Below are 14211 nucleotides of genomic sequence, written 5' to 3'. Positions count from 1 at the left end.
GTACTTTGTGAGTCGGCCATTTTACATAAGTTTTGGGAGAGTGAAGGTTTGAAATAACTATTACTTGGACCTATCTCAGGAATACTTCCAATTTTTACCACATTTGAAAGTCATTTTGTTATCAGTTAGGTTGTTTAATGTTCTGTTACCTTCCGTGATGTAAACCAAATAATCAGATGTTGATTCCAACTACTTTTTCAGTCATCTATTATTTTTTAACTATTTAGCAGATTTGCACTCAGAGTATTGTGGAGGCTCTCAACTCGCACTCGAAGCATTCTTGCACAAGGAAGATATAGGTATAAATGAACGCTGAGTTCTGATAGGATCTGTAATAATTAAGGCTTTCAGAAGACCACCCACCTGGCTCCACACTGAAACCAGATTTACAAGGGCTTTTTTTTTCTGATCACTTACTGACTTCTCTAGCTATCTTTCTCCAAATTACTCTATCTCAGGCGCCTGCCCAGATCTACTAACTGTTCAATGAAATCTCCTCTTTGGACTTTTCCACCTGCTGTTGCCTTTACCTTGGCGTTCTTCCTTTGTAAAAGCAACTTTTTCTTCAAGTTCTAACTTAGAATTAATTCATCTCATGAAAGCCTTCCGAGATTCTCTCATACCTCTCACGTGCTCTTACAACTCCCGGTCATTTGATCACACTGTATTTAAATTGTCGTCAACAGACTGTGAACTCCGGTCAGGGTAGGTAGGGTCTGTGTCTACCTGATCACCTCTGCATCCCCAGCTTCTAATTTGCTCTTAACACACTGTGGTATTTCAATCATTCTTGATTGAATAATTAGCGTGGTGCAGAGTTTTAGTAAACAGATAATGCTCGCCTAGCTACTAGGCTTGGTTTTCCGATATTCCACTAGGACCGAACGTTCAGGATTGACACGTTTTCCACCAGCGAGGCGGACTGTTTCTCTAACCCAGGCCTGGACAGGCAGGAATCTCTATGTCTGAATGATACGACTTCTCAGCAGAGCCACAGCAGACTTCACTGGAGTCGATGAGCCTGGGTTTGCATAGCAGACACACGAGCAATGCCGCACCCTCTGGGAACTGTGTGGGAAAGAGGTCCTTGAGGGACGACCAGGACCCCAGGACAGACGCTTAACTCGCGACGTCTCGGCCACGGCAGCGGGGTCCACACACCTACTCAAGCGCGCCAAGCCGTTAGTCCCACCCTCAGCCCGTTCAGCTCCACCCACTCGGCGCGCCCGGCTTCCTCAAACCCAGCCGCCAGGGTGCGCGGCGCATTCCTTAGCCCCGCCTCGGGACGAGCGAGCACTCCCCCTCCCAGCTCTGCCTAAGCCGTTCCGTTAGCAGTAGGAGGAAAACCGTCCTTCGGGTCCCCGCCTCTCCACTCTCAACGCTTTACTCCCTACTCCCCCTGCGACCACTACACAGCTACGGAAGCTCCTAACGTACAAACATCCCTCAGGCCCCGGCGTATCCTGATCGGTTGTGTCCTTGTTACTCCAACCCGTCTTAAGGCCCTGTGTGCAATTTTTGAAAGGAATTCCAGCTCACGAGTTTCTTCCGGCGGCTGGAACGCCAACGCTCTTCACGGAAGTAAAAGTTGTTGTTGCTGGTTTTTTTTTTTTTTTTTTCTTCCCGATAGCTGCAGCCACCCGCATTCCTTCCCTCCCACCTCGCGGAATTGTGGCGGGAGGGGGAGGAGGAAGTCAAAGCGCCTGCGCGGAGCGGCCGCTTTCCATCCGGGTCCCTGTCCGTGCGGTGCAGCAGGTCGGTAGGCGGGAAATGGCGACTGGCTGAAGGAGCTGGTTGTGTTGCTGCTGCGGGCTAAGCGGGAAAGACACCACACATTGCGCAGTCCGGACCATCGCCGGAGCCTGAGGACACTTTCTCTGTCGTCACAGTTAGGTAATCCCCCTCGTCCAGACGCTGCCGCTGCTCCTAACCTTAGTCGTCCTCCTCTTCCAGGGCCGTCTGCCGGGATCTCCTCCCCTTCTCAACCGGGTCCTCCAGCGGCTCTGGCGCCGAGGTAGGCATGCACTGTTGGCGCCTTGGACGTCCGCTCTGTGTAGCCTCTCTTTTTTTGGACTTTCCCCTAAGAATAGAAGGGGAGCTCACTTCCCGCCTGCTTCAGCTCTTAGGCTGCGGCCTGTGTTGTGATTTCTGGGGTTAGATTTCACTTTGCTACCCACCCCCACCCCGATCTCACGTTCCTGGTCCCCAACCCTGTGGTCTCTCCCGGTAATTGGGTTAGATCAGCTTTTCCAATCTTGGTTCACCTAATGTTTTCGATATTTCATTCCTTATAGTAGGTGTTTTTTTAGGGGGCGTTGCTCTTAATTTTTATAAACATGTTTTGAGGATCTTGGAGAAGAAATTTAACTTAACTTCTGTTTATCCCCTGTACTGTCAAAATATTGAGTTGACGTTGTTACTTTTTCAAATCAAGAGTAGTAGTAAAGAACAGTCATGTGGAAGGCCCCTGATCTTTGGTTTCTTTAGTGGTCAATTAAGGGTGAATATTATGACCCGTAGTATTCTGCGCTTTCTTTGGGTATTTAATGCCTGTATGGATGTTTACTTTTGCATTCTTGACTAGAATTCCGTGGTAAATAATTGCATAAGTAAATCGTGTTTATTTACTTTTTACCCTAGTGGTGGCTGCATGTGTGAATGATGTTAAGCACTTTAGAGTACCTTAGGGATGCCTAAGGAGATAGTGCTCGTAAACTGCCCTAAGATCCTGAAATGAAATGTACTTAGTAGATGTTCCTCCAAGGCAGGGATCTTTCTAATGCTAATAAACAGTGCCAAGATGATTTGTATACATGGGTTATACAAATTAGTGTCTTGAATAACAGACTTATCTTTGTAATTTTCAGATTGTAGATTTCTTTGTATACGCTCTCCCCATTCCTTGCCAAGTTTGAAATTTTCGTCTGTCCTCCAGCTGTTGTTATTATAAAAACAAGGAAATGGCAAGTTAAAGCTAGTTTTAGTGGTCCTCCATCCCGTCCCCGTAATACCCCCCACTCCTTACCCCCTTCATTGCAGACTGGTTGTCTGTAAGGAGAAGCCTTAGCTCTTGGTGTTTTTGAGAATTTATTTTAAGTCTTGCTGGATTTGGGACCTTAGAATTTTTTTAATAGTTTTTAAAAATTTGGTTGGTAATGCTTATCATTTGATGCATATGATTGAAGTTTTCACTTCTTTAGGTAGTTCAGAAGATTTCTGTTGTTAACATGAGGTGAAGATTGAATTTCAATAATAAACAGGAACTCACAAACATTATTATAGTCATCATTTGATAGGTTGCGCCCCCCCCTCCCCCAAGGTCATAAAGAATGTCAAAGCAAAATGTAGTTCTTAGATTGAACAGTCTTTTAGGATAGAGTTGATTTTCGTCATTCTAGGAGCAGAAGAATAGGAGGTAGGACGTGGATATGAGTGCACAGTGGGTATTTGCTAAGTTAATGTATTTTAAAAGTCGGACCAAATATGTGATTTAAAATAAAATTACTGGTCTAAAGTAGATTTTGTTTTTATCACCTTTTGGGGTAACTTAGAAAGTATTATTTTCAATAAAATTTGATTTGTAGTACACACTATATTATATAAACTTATCTTTTAGAATTTTCCCAATTGTTTTAATTAAATCAGTGACTTTTAATACTCTTCTTAGTCTAGAGGTTGAAAAGATGTATATAAAAGCTCTTTACTGATATATACCTCAATGTTTGTAGACTTGTAGCTGTGTAGAAATTTCTTTCTTTGGTAAATATTTACTTATTATGCATACAGAACTGGGGTACATGCCAGAGGTGCTGGGGCAGTGAGAGGCTTTACCAAAGACTGAGTGGGGAGCAGAACAGGCAGATAAACGAAGTACACTAAGGGGGCTTAGTGGGCGGGTCCGGAGAGGTCTGCCGTGCCACGTGGATCACTTACGGGGCGGGGATTGAACTCATACTGAAGTGGCTGCAGCTTGTTTGGAGTGCTGTGTTCTAACGCCCTGCGCCACCAGGGAGGGCCCTGTGTAGAAATTTCTTCTAGTAATGTATAGGAAAACAAATAAGATCTTTTCTACATGGTATCCCTTTGGTATTTCATTTAAGCTATTAATGTTATTTTATCATTCTTAAGAAATTAAGAATTGGTGAAGTTTTATCTTACCCAAATTCATGTAGTTAATACTGTGTTTGATTTCTGGTCAAGAGGTTTCTTCTCAAGATTATCATATAACAAAGATTATCATATAACAGAATCCATCCAAATGTTCTTGGACCTGTTTTTTCAGAAAGGATGTACTTATAGACTCTAGAATTGAAACTATAGAATTATTTGCAGATTGGATAAAATGGCATTAGATTATCTCAGTTGCAGGAGATTGTGCTTTGGATTAGTGCATTAAAGATTAAAGTATTTGTCAATTTGAAATAAATAATACTTAGTTATATTTATAATTTACCAAGTTACTGTGAGAACATAAAAGAAAGACAAAGTCTGCTTAAGTGCTGAGAGGACCTATACATGATGTGAAAAAGTAACTCTTTTGAAAAGATCAAAAAATTACTTGACCCTTTTAACTGAATTCACTATATGAGGTCATTGCTCTAATTGGAAGATCAGAAAATTTAAGAGATATGGACATATAAAGCCATACAGTTGAAGTTTTTGTTTCCGCTTGATATTTGCCATGAGGCACATCTAAGCCAGACATACATTTCACTACTGATTGTGTCTCTACATTAATTTTTAATTTAAACTATTATAATTGGATTTACATAGCATATGGTATTGAGAATTGCCAGTGCCAAACTTTGTCTCTTGTGTATTAATGGAGTTCCTTCTAAAATCCTCTGTTTAAAATAACATTCTCTGGGAGAGAAACTTTTACTATTATCTTTTATCAACACAGATATATTTATCAAATAAACTTGCTGATACCACAAGACAGGTGATGGTTCAGAGGCAGTGTGAACATGGAAGCATGTTTTTTTTGCACTGTGACTAGGGAAGTTGCCGTATATTGTTTTGGGGGGAAAGACATGGTGGAGATATTTGTGAGAAGCTTCACCTCTTGCGGTCCTTTGGAAATCGTGTAGAATCTGACAGTAATGAAGGGTGAGATTAAGTGTGGTTCTAGGAAGAATTGTAGGAATTTAGTAACAAATAAGGTTATAGATTTGGCCACCCTTTTGTTTGTTTACCTTTTTTGCAGCCTCTCGAGTTAGTTGAGCATTTTTAGAAAAGTGTGAATGGAAACACTAAAATGCCATTTAAAAATCTGTTGTGAAATATTTATATAAAAAGTCTAACTTTTAATATATGGTCACAATAACCCCATATTTTATAATATTCACAGGCTCTCCTGTGTTAATTTAGAGAGAGATTGTAGAAAAGAAAGTAGGTGCAGATTAAACATGAATTATCAGAAGTGCTTTAACTTGTTCTAAGAATCAGGTTTTCATGATTATAATAACTTTAGAGCAAGGAAGTGCATTTACTAATTTGAGTTAACCATAAAACTACTGTAAAAAGACACTTGAATACTTCAAAAATAATAGTAGTAGTAACAATATATAGTTTAGGAAGAATGGTTTCATTGGGCTAAATATGTCTGCAATTCTGAGAATAGTTTCTAGGAATACATAGTTTTCTTTCTTTGGACTAACTACTTCTATACTGAGAAATTGGAAACTATAAAAGCAGAGACACTGCTAGAAGTATTTAAGGAAAAGTTAGAACCCTTTAGCTGAATAAACTGATCATTTAAGTTTCTCATGTAGCCAGTTAAAGTAACCTTAAAGTAGGAATTTAAAGTATGTGTCTTTTTAATACCCAAAAGGGCAGGTTTATTATATAAAAAAAGGAAAGGAGAAGATGGCTGCATAGATGCAGGCAGGCATCTGCCAAAACTGTTTTATTAAGAATATATTGTTAAGAAAAATATCCAGAGCACATAGGTGTCCTTTTAGTTGAGAAACATTATTTTTATTACTTGTTTTAGTAATAATTGCTTTCTTCCTGATACTCCTCATATATGATTATCCTTTTGAGTTGAAGATGATTAGCCTCTCACTAACCTTACAGGTAATCCTGTATTATTTTGTTAAATAAAGGTAACTATGTAATCATTTAGTTTTTCTGATGTATTGACAGTTATAGATACATATATATGCACACATCATCACATTTCAAATAATTGTGCATTTTCTCCTCATTAGGAATAATATTTTAGTTCAGTAGTAGCAAATAAAAGAGAACTTCTTTTATAGAATTACAATTATGTGTGCTCTGACTAGTAATTTAAATAAAAATCAATCTTTAGAAACTTTCTTGTCTTCAGTTTATCCTAACCATATGATTAATTTTTCCTGGTGGTAATAATAATAATAAAAGGAAATTATTTCTATAGGCAGTGCAAATTTATTTTGGGCAGAGGACTTCATGTTTTATCTATATTTCATAATTTAAAGATTTTTAGTTGACAACTTTCTTTTTTGTCAACATCCCAAATTAATGTATGCTGAGGGTTTCAAATTTCTATGTTGTCCTGAGACTAACGTTACTAAAAAGCTTTCTTTAAATAGAATTTTTTGATAAGAGTATAAATAAGCATTTATATCTCCCCTTTTGCCCAGTTTTGGTGTGGACTGCTTAAGTAAAAAGCATTCTTAAGAAAATTCTGCCTAAAGTAAGTTCACTTTTTAATCTTCAGATTTACTTTGTTAGGGCCTCCGATGGTGCAGGGGTTAAAGACAGTGCTCTCATGCTATCCCCAGCCATTGCAGCACAAGTTTGACCCCCTGCCTGCTAGGGAGCTAACCCTCATGGTGTAGCAGACCTCTCCTGTCTAGCCTGCTATTTCCCTCAGCAGTAAATCTGCCTGTTCTGCTCCCCATTCTCTGGTGAATCCACTCACCACCCCTGCCTCTGGCCTACACCCCAATTTTTGTATCCATAAATTATTTAAATAAATTTAAAAAATGCTTTGTTAATGTGCCAGTTAAGTACATTGTAACTTATATGTATACAAGTGACATCAGTAAATTTAAAAATATGTGTTGGAATATATATGTGTATTACAGAAATTATAGTAATATGATGAGAGGCCTCGTATGAATATTCTGAGAAAAAAAGTTTCCATGAGTTTTATGATACTCATTCCTTATGAATTTATAACAGCTTTGTTAAAGTAGCATATTGTGTTATAAAGTTATATTGGTATGAATTTGTTTCATATGCAGTAAGGGTGCTCTAATAAGATTTTTAAATTTTATTTACAGAAGGTAGTTAAAATTAAATCAAGCTGCCCTCCTTGGTGGCGCAGTGGGTTAAAGCACAGCACTGAGAAGCTAAAGCCACTTCCGCATGAGTTCGATTCCCGCCTGCCCGGGAGGTGACCACATGGCGTGGCAGACCTCTCCTGACCCGCCCGCTGCTCCCCTCAGCAGTGTACTTCATAGATCTGCCTGTTCTGCTCCTTACTCTGTCTCTGGTGAAGCCTCTCGCCACCCCTGAGCCTCTGGCCTGTACCCCAGTTCTGTATGAACAAATAAATAAATCTTTAAAAAAAAAATTAAATCAAGCTTCAAATTACTGTTCTATTAAAACTTAGGTTAAAGAACTACAAGTATGTCATTAACAGAAGGGCATACTGTCTCATTCTGTTCATAATAGTACTGACTTTGCCCTAATATTTCTGCTGAGGACATTTCAGATTGGGGTGCTAGTACTATTTGAAAACATTTGAGGGCCCTCCCTGGTGGTGCAACACATTAGGGCACAGCACTGCAAGCTAGCTGCCGCAGCTTCAGTGCAAGTTCAATCCCCACCTGGAGGTGATGCACATGGCACAGCAGACCACTGCTGTTTCAGCCCACTGCTCCCCTCAGCAGTGTACTTGGTCGATCTGCCTGTTCTGCTCCCCATAGGGGAATCTTCCCACCGTCCCTGTACCCCACTACTATATGCATAAATAAGTAAATCTTTTTTCTTTTAGATTTAATTATTTGTACATACAGAACTGGGGTACAGGCCAGAGGCTCAGGGGCTGTGAGAGGTCACAGAGACAGTGGGGAGCAGAACAGGTAGATCCACGAAGTACACTGCTGAGGGGAGTGGCAGGTGGGTCAGGAGAGGTCTGCCAAGCCATGTGGTCACCTCCACCTCCGGGGCAGGCGGGGATCAAACTCATGCGGAAGTGGCATTTGATCTTTATTTAGTATTGTGCTTTAACTCGCTGCACCACCAGGCAGGGCTAAATAAGTAAATCTTTTTTTTTAAAAAAACATGTATTTGAGTCACTGTACCTTAAGTATTTTCAGTGGTCAACAGCCAAACAATGCCATCTTTAAACAATCATTTCATATTTTTATACTTTTTAGTCATCCAGCTAACAATGCATATGTTGTGTTTCTCTATAGAAAAAGTAATGGATGATAGTTTTAGGGAAAAAAAATATGTTTAGTTGTTCATTTAAAGGTTTATTTTATTTATACAAGCGCTGGGGTATAGGGCTGGAAGTGCAAGAGGATGAGAGTATTCATCAGAGACAGTGGGGAGCAAAACAGGCAGATCTACTGTAGGGAACAGTGGGCAAGGAGAGGTCTGCTGGGCCATGTGGGTCAGCTACCTGGCGGGGGATGGAACACTGCTGCAGCAGTATCTTAATCCATAGTGCTGAGACTTTACCCTTATACCACCAGGGAAGTCCTCATAAGAAAACTTTAAAAGGAAAAAAAACTGTAGTTTTTATTAACCTTACTCAGCAGCTCTTTTCTTTTTTGTATACTTACTATATTTTTGCAAAAATTTTAGTATATTTAGTAGTTTCTGAAGAATATACGGCATTAGCTAATAAAAAGTCTTGTCAAAAGTAATAAACACAAAAAAGACCAGCTGTCTTCAGCACACACTTTATTGAAAAAGGTTTAGTGAAAAGAATCTTCACTATTTTATATAGTACTCTCTACTATTCCTAACGCCTAGTTAATTTTTTACTTTTATTATGCAACAAGTAGCAGGCACGGAGAAATCTCTTCTGAAGTCATTTAATGAAAGTGTAGGGAAGTAGTAGTAGAGAGTAAAAGTAGACAATTGTAATACCTGAAACTTAGCCTCAGATTACTCGTAGAAATATATATAGTGGAAGTAATTGCTGACACTTTTGAAAATGTTACTTTGTGTTAACCAAGGCAGTGATTTTTAGCTTTTTCTTTTTTCACAAATACAAGTTTTAATACAAGTTTAGTTGTGGTAACATTTGCAGTGGAATAAAATTGGCAACCCATAGGAATTTAGAGCTAGAGGAGACAAAGTCATTTACTTTAGTAATTGTTTTCTTAATGATGAACCATTCTGAAAACTTTATAATGTAGTAAATGTCATAATTAGGGTAATGTGGGATAAAGTGTATGTGATAGAAGGATGAAGACAGCTGAGAGGAATGACTCATCTCCCATTTTGACAGCTTTTTTTTAAAGGTAAATTTTATATGTATTGAAATGTATAGGTCTGACATTCAGTAACTCCTTTGGCTGTTGAGGAAATGAAATGCTACAATGACTCTAACATCATCATCTAAATAATGATAGATTGAGAAACTGATAACCTTCTAAACTGGAATTTATTCCTTTTATAACTCCCTCAGGAGCCTAGTCCATAACCTTGCCTGCAGGTATTATTCTTTATATAACCAACTTTTAATTTACATATACCTAACATTTGTGGGGAAATCTAGACTTTGTTCTTTAAAGTTTGATTTGTGACCTCTTTACAAAGTATTTGTATATACTACTCACTTTTTGTTTCGTTCATTAAGAAGCCCTTTGTTTGGAAGAATGCATTTTAGGATAATCCTAGCTCATTTATTAAGAATCATTGGGCATTTTGATGGAGATTGGTGCACTGCAGACTGAATAGCAAATTACCTACCTGGTTTAAGTTCTTATCGTTATTACAGCCTTTTTTTAAACACAAGGGAATTTGCAGTTGTAATTGTTTGCCTCAAATATTGCTTGGGATCAGGGATTTTGTAAAGAGGAAGGAAATGTTAGAAGGAAGGAACAATTGCAATTTTTTTATGCCCTTTTTGTGAGCAAGAGTTGGTTTCTATAGTGAGGATTGTTTGTGTTTCATTGATAAAGTTGTTTCCTCCATTCTCTATTCTCTGAGGAAAATGAGAAGAAATTGTGGTTCATTTCAACAAAGATTGATTGAGCTGTGTGCCAAGTTAATGGAGTTACAGATAAGATTTCTGCCTCAAGACAGTATAGTGTAGTTAAAAATATATTAACAGGTTATTTCAGTATAATTTTTGTAAAGAATTACGTAAGGGGGAGTAATCCAAATTTTACACACTTGAGATGGAAAGGTGGTAACTTACTGGGATACCTGTTTTTTTTTTTTGTTTTGTTAAGACAAACATATTTAGTAGAACTGGGGTGTAGGCCAGGGGTGACGGGGTGGGGAGAGAATTCACAAGAGACAGAGAAAGGAGCAGAACAGGCAGCTCTACTGAAATACACTGCTAAGGGGAGCAGTGGGTGAGACAGGAGAGTTCTGCTGAACCATCTAGTGATCACACTGAGGCCACTAGTGATGATAGCTCTGAAGACTTTACCCCTATACCATTGGGGATGTCCCTTGGGCTATTTCCAATAGATAAGATATGCAAACAACCCAAATGCCCCAGAATAGATGCTAGATGGACTATTATTTAGCAGTCAAAAAAGATAAACTCCTGTTACTAGCAGAAACATGGATGGAGCTAGGAGGTAATATGCTCAGTGAAATAAGCCAGAAGGAAAAAGAAAAATTTCAGATGGTTTCACTAATAGGGGAAACAAGGGATCAGGAAAAAAAAAAAAGACAAGAAAATTAGCAGGCAACTATAAATCAGAGACATTCTGCAAGGAAAGGGGAGGTAGCGGAGTCAAAATAGGGGAGAAAAGAGCACAAGGAATTATGGTGATGATTCACAGATGAATTGGTGGTGGGAATTTATGGGGATAGGATAGAGCATGCAAGCATGCACTGTACAGAAATGAAAGTGCTATAAAAATATATTTTAAATATATAATAATTTATTTTTTCATCATTTTATGCCTTTTTCCATCTCAGTTGTAATCCCTGGGCTTCCCATCACCAAATCACCCATGTGCCATCACGATAGTCCAGTGCATTTCTCTCTCCCCACCGTTTTAGATCCCATTTCCCATTCCACCCTCATAAAATGTGTCTGGTATATAGTTGTTCATCATTATTATTTTAAAATATGAATATATAAAAAATAAAGTTGACCAAAAAAATAAATGACAAGATTAATTGAAAAGAATGATATAACAGAAGCAGGACACAGCTTTATGTAAGTATGAAACTTACTGATGGAGTGCAAAGACTGAAGTAGCATATAGTAATTATATATAGTGCCAGCTTATAGTGGTATTCCCTAGTAAAACTATCTGGACCTAGAGTTTTTTTTATTACATGCTTTTTCTATGATCTCACTTTCTAAAAATAGATAAAGGACTAATCCGGTTATCTATTCTAGCATGAACTTATTTGATCATTTTGTTTGAATTATTGGATGTATGAGTATAAAGTACTATTCCATAATTTTTCTTTAAATTTCTCTTGGGTGAGTAGTGTTTATTTTTTATTCTAGATGTTGGCAACTTGTCTTTTTTTAAAGTCTGTCATTGGTTTCATTGACTTTTTTGTTTTGAACTTCACTGATTTTTGATTCTGTTCAGTGCTTTGTCTCATACAGTGGGTTGTATTTTCTTCCCTTTTCTGTGAGCCTTGCAGTTTTATTGAATACTGGGTATCATGAATAGGTCAAAAACTGGATTTGCTGATCCTTCTCCAGTCTTGAAAAGTTTTTATTCCTGAGGGATGAAGGAACTGGTAGGGATTAGATTTTTCCATTTGTAGAGGCTGCTCACTTCTCCTAGCTCTGTACCTTCAGCCTCATTTAGCCTCCTGTACCCACATACTGGGTACCTGGTAGAGGTCTGTGGCAAAGATCCTGCAAGTAGATTTTAATTCCCATTGTGTCTAAAACCCCAGGAGTAGATGTGTATGCTAGCCCACAGTTTGCCTTTAGGTATTTATTAACAGTTTTAGATTACTTCTTTTTGTACCTTTTTAAAAAAGATTTATTTATCTCTTCATACAGAACTGGGGTACAGGCCAGAGGTGTGGGGCATGAGAAGATTCACCAGAGACAGTGGGGAGCAGAACAGGCAGATTGACTGAAACACACTGCTGATGGGAGTAGTGGGTGGGTCGAGAGGTCTGCTGCGCCATGTGGGTTTAGCTCCCTGCTGCAGTGACTGCCACAGCTTCACAGTGCTGTGCCTTACTTAACCTGTTGCACACCAGGGAGGGCCCTCTACCTGTTTTTATGGCACCATTCTCTCTTCCCTTCCTGTCACAGGTGAGCCACTTCTGACATCCTACTTCTTAGCTTTTAAATCTTTGATTGTCCTGAGCTCTCAGCTCTGGTCTATTTTAAAAAGTTTACTTTTATGTTTTATCCCATTTTTTTTTCCTTGCTTGTAGGCTGGTGACATATTGCATAGTCAGAACCCCATTAATGTGAAAAAATGGCTTTTTATACAAAACTCCAGTTAGTCATAGATCGGAATCCTTCTCTTTTTTCTGGAGCTATAGTTTATAATTCTGTGACTTATTTGACCTATGGTTGCTTGGTATATAATACACTTCTTTGTTTGCTCCTTGCTTAGACCTCAGGAAAGAACAGGTTTAGAACAAATTATCAAATTGTCTAGATATGGAAAGAATAATTCCGTAAATGACCCTATGTTGCTTTTTCCTCCAGTTTCCCCAAAACTGTCTTGTGGTCAGCTCTTCCTCTAAATTTTTGTTATCTTTTCCCGGAACCTCTCTCCCAACCCTGCTTATCCTTCTATTTCCTGTTATGAAATGCCCAGAAAAAATATTTTGATTATTTTTTTAATCCAGAATTTAGATGAAATATTTCGATTTATTGTATTCTTGAAAGTCCATCATCTTTATGGTTTACAGGTTAAGTAATTTCTTTTATAGGAAGTAAATATTTAAAAAACAGAATAAGTATTTTCTAGTTCCTTTTTCTAGAAATCCTTTCAGTTGTCCCCATTTTCCATTCCTTTTTTCACTATAGTTTATTAAAAAGATAAAAATAATAGATTTTGTTTTTCCCTGTTTCTATTGGAAACCTTTACCTAAAATTGTCTTTGAAAAAGATATTAGGTGGAGATCTGTAGGGTTTTTTTAATGTTGTATTGTGGTAAAATACACATTAACATGAAATTTGCATGTTAGCCATTTTCAAACGTATAGCATAATGGTATTATGTACATTCATCTTGTCCAGCCTAATAATACTACTCTACAGTTCCACAACTTTTTCATCTTCCTAAACCAAAACTCCAGATATATTAAACAACACCCTTAACTGACCCTGGTAACCATCTACTTTTTGTCTCTGAATTTTGACTACACTAAGTACTGTATATAAACAAAATTACACAGTATTTGTCAGTTATGAAAACTGACTTAGCACACTTACCTTAAGTGCCATCACATTTTAGCACATATATACCCTGAAGGACATTGCAGAATGTCCTTCCTTTGTAAGGCTGAATGTTTCAGTTCATATTTATACTACATTTTGTTTATTGATTCATCTGCCGATAGATTTGCTTCTACCCTTTGACGTTGTGAATGGTTCTTCTCTCAGTGTGGGTGTACAAATAACCTTTTGAGTACCTGCTTTCAGTTCTTTGGAATATATATATCTAGAATTGTTAATTCTATTTTTACTTTTTGGAAATTGCTATAGTGTTTTCCACAGAATGGGAAATGGCTAAACCATTTTACATTCCCAACAAAAATGTGCAAGTGAGGGACCTCCCTGGTGGCCAGTGGGTTAAGTCTCAGCACTATCACCACTATAACCTAGAGTTTGATTCCTGGCCAGGGAGCAGACCCATATGGTAAATCCTGTCATCTACTCCTACCTCTTGCTTACACCCTAATTCTTTTATGCAAGAAAAAACACTTTATTCTTATCTAAAAAAGAAAAAAAAAACATTCATCTCTTTATAGCCTTTTGTCTAAGATCAAGTGTAAAAAATAAATTGATAGGGTTGAAATTTCTACACATCCTTAAAACTTTTTTTTTCTCTCAATAGTGAGTGTATATATATATATA

General features: G+C 38.0%; 1 protein-coding gene across 1 annotated transcript in view; it reads left to right on the top strand.

Annotated features, from left to right (window-relative positions):
• The first annotated feature begins 1731 nt into the window (after positions 1 to 1731).
• CTDSPL2 (CTD (carboxy-terminal domain, RNA polymerase II, polypeptide A) small phosphatase like 2) overlaps positions 1732 to 14211 on the top strand; it is a 66603-nt gene continuing 54123 nt past the window's right edge. The window contains exon 1 of the mRNA XM_012728537.1: positions 1732 to 2014. The gene's annotated coding sequence lies outside the window, so the exon portion shown is untranslated. The remainder of the gene's footprint in view (positions 2015 to 14211) is intronic.

This window comes from Condylura cristata, unplaced genomic scaffold (assembly GCF_000260355.1).
Source record: "Condylura cristata isolate star-nosed mole 26May11 unplaced genomic scaffold, ConCri1.0 scaffold00023, whole genome shotgun sequence".
In the NCBI taxonomy this organism is placed as follows: domain Eukaryota; kingdom Metazoa; phylum Chordata; class Mammalia; order Eulipotyphla; family Talpidae; genus Condylura; species Condylura cristata.
The sequence above is the reverse complement of the archived record's forward strand: the minus strand, read 5'-3'. Positions and strand labels throughout refer to the sequence as shown.